The sequence below is a fragment of the Euphorbia lathyris genome, chromosome 2, assembly GCF_963576675.1.
Source record: "Euphorbia lathyris chromosome 2, ddEupLath1.1, whole genome shotgun sequence".
Classification (NCBI taxonomy): Eukaryota; Viridiplantae; Streptophyta; class Magnoliopsida; order Malpighiales; family Euphorbiaceae; genus Euphorbia; species Euphorbia lathyris.
The window spans coordinates 79,273,519-79,280,034 of NC_088911.1; positions in this window are offsets into that span (position 1 = coordinate 79,273,519).

The following is a 6,516-nucleotide window of genomic DNA, read 5'->3' on the forward strand; positions in this document are numbered from 1 at the left end:
TGTACGATTAATGGTCTACTCTTGCAAAGACGACTACGTGTAGTTCGACCGATCTGTGAGGTACTTAGACGATGTGGTTCCTAGTCAAGGCGTGTCTAATGCTGGGGACCAGAAACTAGGGCCCGTAAGTTCCGTGGTGTGTCAATTCCTACGGTTTCCGGTTTGTCACTTCCGGTAAGGCAACACCTATATGAATCCCTAAAGATAGCCCGAATGGCATGGGAAATCGCGTTCCCCTACACAGTAGTCAATTATGAGCATCAAAACAAGCAATAAACATCAACACGTATATAGAAGCGGAAATTGCAAATCATATATTATAAATATGGAAAGCGTGAATAAGGAATACAACCAAGCCTAGTACATAGGAAGAGTGCAAGCTAATTAGCAAGTAGAGAGGGGAGAATCGGCCCTCGGAACTAGCCAACCGGACTCAAGGCCGTCTCTTAGGACTTGGAGGTGGAACTCTCGAGCTTGGTGATGAATGATGGAGCGGAACGTTGATGGAACACCGGAATAACCGAACAAGCTCTCGAGGTGGGAGAGTTTTTATTACATAAACTGAATCTAAAACCAAAACTATACAACAACTATCTAGAAGAAGCAAAATGTAGCTATGTTCAAGGTAAGGTATCTAAATGAGTGCTAGTCACTCTTATTTATACATCAAGCTAGGGGTAGAATTGTAACTTCACAAGGTACAAGTATAGAGCAACATTATTTGGTGCAGAAAACCCATGATACGCCCCGCGTAAGGTGGTCTACACCCCGCGTAAGTGCCCATTCCGTCAGAATTCTTCTGCATGTGGACCAATTCTATGTCTTGTTGTCTCAAACACGCCCTGCGTAGCTGAAGTACGCCCCGCGTAAATGAGTCTCTGATCTTTTACGTTGAAGAACTACCATTTATGCCCCGCGTAAATGGTGATACACCCCGCGTATGGAGAGTTGACTCCGGAAGACAATGCAGTCTGACTTTCAGGATTAGGCCAATCATTTCCGACATGTGTCATACGCCCCGCGTATGCTGAGTCATTTCCACATGGTGCCTGCGGATAAGGCAATTATTTCTGACACCATGTTTTACGCCCCGCGTAAATGACGATACGCCCCGCGTAAATAATGATACGCCCCACGTAAATAGTGATATGCCCCGCGTATTTGAGTAGATTTTCACTCCTTCCTCGTACCTGAAATACAAATCTTGAGAGCCGAGTTAGCTTGACGTTTTATTTTCTAATATTAATCAAAAATAAGGAAAATTAACCGAAAGTAAAGAATTTATTTTTATTTTGTTATTTTATTAAAACACTCTATTTTTGTAGTTAAACTTATTTATTTCTTCTAAAATTAAACCGTAAATCACGCTAAAAGATAGGGACGAAACGCCCCTATCAAACCTCCTCGGACTTTAAAGTTTTACTTGTCCTCAAGTAAAAGAAATCGAAAGATAATGGATTGAGATAATTGAGAAACAAACCGAAGGTTGGTTTTACCAAGTGCGTGATTTCAAAGTTACGGTTTTATGCAAAGGTTTCGATAAGTACCTACGCAAGCAATTGAGTACAAAAACTTATTTGAGACCTCCATGATTAAGTTTAATAGGCGATATTAACGGCAACCGATCATTTTTTGAGAACTCGGTAGTACCTCACCAAGGAATTTCACTCTTACGCTCAATTTTTGGTGGGTCGGTGTTTTCGCACTCTTCTTTGCACTTACTCGAGATCATGTTGAATTTGTATTTTCATCCGGATTTTTCCTCCTAAAATATGGTTAGGCAACATTAAAAATGAACCCGGAGGGGGTTGTAATGTGGGTGGCTTCTTTAGTGGTTAGTTTAAAGAAACTCGAGTTCAAAAATACCGTTTTGTGATTGCACCGTGTTTTTGTTTTGGCCTTGGCGAATTTTACAAAATATACTTCAAAATTGCTCGGGTGGAGCTTGAGAATGCCTTTTCTCTTTTATTGTATCCTTTGTTTTGATAGAGGCACAAAAACAATATTTTGAAAGCTTATGGTGCTCATTTGCTAAGGCGGTGACTTATTTCGGGTAATTCGGGTGCAAATTGATTTTGTCGGTATTTGAACAAGAGGAAAAAGGGTTAAATGTTAAAAGGGTATTAACAAAAAAGTTGGTTAATAGGCTCGAAGGGGTTTCCTAATGTTTAATGAAAACGAGAAAAATAAATTAAGAAAAATTAGCCTAAGTAGGTTCAGTTTATCATCTATTGCCTTTTTACCAAAAATAAGTGTACTTAACCCGGAATTAGATGCAAATTCTATGAGTCGAGTGAAGTCAAAGCTCTCGAAAAATTGTGAAAGAATTAGAGTTCTCGTATGAACTCTTTTAGGCTCAAAAATACCTCACAAAGATTCGGGTTTAAATTGTGTACTATCAAGTCTTCGCTAAATTCTCAACTATCCCGATTTTATTGTCTTTTTAAAGTTCATTATGGAGGTGACATGTGAGTTAGGACTCAATGCTTTTGTTTGGTACTAGCCTAAGTTTTTCATAAATTCCCTAACTTCAAAACCAAGACTAAAATTTCTCAATTAAACCATCCTTTGTGTTCCGATGTTTTTATTTTTAACGACAAATAACGAAACTTTAATTAATTTCCGAGGGAGGTGTAGCGTGTCGGAAGAATTTCAAGAGTTAATAAATTTGTTTAATTATTTTGATAATTATTTGATTTTTATTTTTGTTTTTGTTAGTGCAAACCAAACTAAAAGTGCAGGGTTGCACGTCCCTCCACGTTATTAAAATGACGCCTATTCCAAGGGCGTCGCAAAAAGAAAACAAAACAAAAACAAAAATAAAGAAGGACAAAATAGGACTCTTACAGTTAGGTCCTACGCAAGGCGTGCCCAGGGGGGCGCCCCGCGTAGGAGGTGCATGTTGAGCCGTTTTTGGACAGAGACTCAAATACGCGAGGCGCATGAAGAGGGGCGCCTCGCGTGTTTCTATCTCTGAGCCATTTATACAAGAAAAACGGTGGGCACGCGGGGCGTAAAAATGGAGTACGCCCTGTGCGGCTTATTTTTGGAAAAAGTGGGATTTGTTTTTCTTTTGATATTTTTTTTTTAAAGAAATGACATAAGTCGGTAGGAAAACGAAATGCGGAAAATAAAAGCTGGGAAAGAAAAACTCCCTTATTCGAGCTTGGTTTGCCTCCCAAGAAGCGCTACGTTATAGTCGGTGAGCTCGACTTAGCGTTTCCTCCTAGGTGTATGCTTCCTCTCGCGTTAGAAATGCAAATTCTTGAATGAACAATCCGTACCTACAAAACGGATTGTTAGATTCAAAGAAATTTAATGAAAACCAAGAACTATATTTAAAGAAATTATTGAAGAGTTTAGTTTGCTCCCTCTTTGACTCCTTTGGTAGTTCAAAAAGAGTGAAATATTCCGAGGTAGAAGGAACCTCAAACTCTTCTAGCTTTGGATTTATTTCCATGGGCCCGCACACAACCGGCTTATCGATTAGGATTTCCGGCTCCTCGCAGTTGAGACAACCTACATGATTTGGGGATTCCTCTTGAGAGGTCTCAATTAACTCGACCTCCACATCTTGATCACCCGGGTTGGCGTCTCTAATCGATTCGTCCGCGGTTGAATCGAGACGAGACGTTAATCCGGCGATTTGACTTCCTAAATCCCTGCAATATGCCTCATTGTTAGATAGTCTCACTTGAATATCTTTAAGCATAGAGATTACCACATCGAATTGTGAGGCTGAATGTTGGTGCGAACATTCGTCGTCCATGAGGTCGCCCCATAGATGACGACTATGAGACATCATACCACGGAAAAGATCATTAGTAACAACAAGAAATAAATAAATTATTCACAAAAAGAAAATGATATTTACAAATGCTTAAACTAACAATGAAACGTTTTTGTCTAATATTGTAGGAGATTATAAATCTCCGGCAACGGCGCCAAAAACTTGATGCGTAAAATCTAGGTGTAGAGCTTTTCTACGACAAAATGTATATTACGATAAATGTGCTATGACTATGGATGTGATCTTTATAAATGCTCTATACTCTACTAGACGCTACGACTACTTAGGGGCAAGTGTACCCCGTCGTATCAAGCAATAATCTGGTTAAGACCGGGTATCGAATCCACGGGATTTATAACTGCAAGTATTAAACAACTCGGTTTTATACGTTATCTAAACGGTGAATACTTTGGGGTTGGTGAGAGACACAACTACAAACTACTCCTAACCTATTGATGATACAGATTTATGTAGCAAATACTCTGCGAGGTGCAATGGCGACGATGAGTTATAAATATGACAAACAAAGACTCCGAATATGTACGATTAATGGTCTACTCTTGCAAAGACGACTACGTGTAGTTCGACCGATCCGTGAGGTACTTAGACGATGTGGTTCCTAGTCAAGGCGTGTCTAATGCTGGGGACCAGAAACTAGGGCATGTAAGTTCCGTGGTGTGTCAATTCCTACAGTTTCTGGTTTGTCACTTCCGGTAAGGCAACACCTATATGAATCCCTAAAGATAGCCCGACTGGCGTCGGAAATCGCGTTCCCCTACACAATAGTCAATTATGAGCATCAAAACAAGCAATAAACATCAACACGTATATAGAAACGGAAATTGCAAATCATATATTATAAATATGGAAAGCGTGAATAAGGAATACAACCAAGCCTAGTACATAGGAAGAGTGCAAGCTAATTAGCAAGTATAGAGGGGAGAATCGGCCCTCGGAACTAGCCAACCGGACTCAAGGCCGTCTCTTAGGACTTGGAGGTGGAACTCTCGAGCTTGGTGATGAATGATGGAGCAGAACGTTGATGGAATGCCGGAATAACCGAACAAGCTCTCGAGGTGGGAGAGTTTTTATTACATAAACTGAATCTAAAACCAAAACTATACAACAACTATCTAGAAGAAGCAAAATGTAGCTATGTTCAAGGTAAGGTATCTAAATGAGTGCTAGTCACTCTTATTTATACATCAAGCTAGGGGTAGAATTGTAACTTCACAAGGTACAAGTATGGAGCAACATTATTTGGTGCAGAAAACCCATGATACGCCCCGCGTAAGGTGGTCTACACCCCGCGTAAGTGCCCATTCCGTCAGAAATCTCCTGCATGTGGACCAATTCTATGTCTTGTTGTCTCAAACACGCCCTGCGTAGCTGAAGTACGCCCCGCGTAAATGAGTCTCTGATCTTTTACGTTGAAGAACTACCATTTACGCCCCGCGTAAATGGTGATACGCCCCGCGTATGGAGAGTTGACTCCGGGAGACAATGCAGTCTGACTTTCAGGATTAGGCCAATCATTTCCGACATATGTCATACGCCCCGCGTAAGGTGTCATATGCCCCGCGTATGCTGAGTCATTTCCACATGGTGCCTGCGGATAAGGCAATTATTTCTGACACCATGTTTTACGCCCCGCGTAAATAATGATACGCCCCGCGTATTTGAGTATATTTTCACTCCTTCCTCATACCTGAAATACAAATCTTGAGAGCCGAGTTAGCTTGACGTTTTATTTTCTAATATTAATCAAAAATAAGGAAAATTAACCGAAAGTAAGGAATTTATTTTTATTTTGTTATTTTATTAAAACACTCTATTTTTGTAATTAAACTTATTTATTTCTTCTAAAATTAAATCGTAAATCACGCTAAAAGATAGGGACGAAACGCCCCTATCACCAACCGAGGGCACGAAGGCGATCCTCGAAGGCACGACCAACATCATAATGATCGAGCGCGCTGAGGTTGATGTAGGGGAGAGCCATGACAGTGGAAGAGGAGATGGTTTGGTAGGTGATTGCCTCCCCTTCAGTGGGAATGTGAAAGGGAGCGCGGTATTGGCGGGTGAGAGGTGGTGTTTCTTCTCGTTCAGGTGGGGGTGGTGATTGTGTTTGGTGGGAGCGGGAAGAGCGGGCACGAGTGGACCGCGGGGGACGGTCATTGGCGGGTCGCTTACTTCGGGTCATGGTGAGAGGGAGTGAGTGAGTGAGTGGGATTAGGATGGAATTAGGAAGTTGGAGTGAGTGTGAGGGAGGTGGGGGGAAGAAATAGTGAGATATATATATAGGGAGGGGGTGGGAATCTAAAGAATTTTCGGATTCCCAGGGAGGTACACGGGGCGTGAAGGGGCCACGCCTCGCGTATCCCACCTCCTGACTGATGGGTTCATAATTGACCCTAATAACCATATTTTATTTCACTAAAAATGAGCTTATGGGATGTTAATTGTTATCAATTTAGGACTAAGAAACCCTTATTGCAGATTTTGTGAAGAAAAATGGAAACTGCTATCAAACAGCCCGTTGCAGGAAAAATTAAAGGGAAATCTATGGACCAAAGGGTAATAGCATGTAAAGAGATGGAAGACAGCTAAGGAAAGACGTGGGACCAGTGGAGATCTAGCTTGTTGAAGAAGATTAGGGCCTTGAAGTGTTCAAGTGGCCATAATCTGTCAGAACGGTTGTTTAGTGTACTTTTTAGTACTTTTTA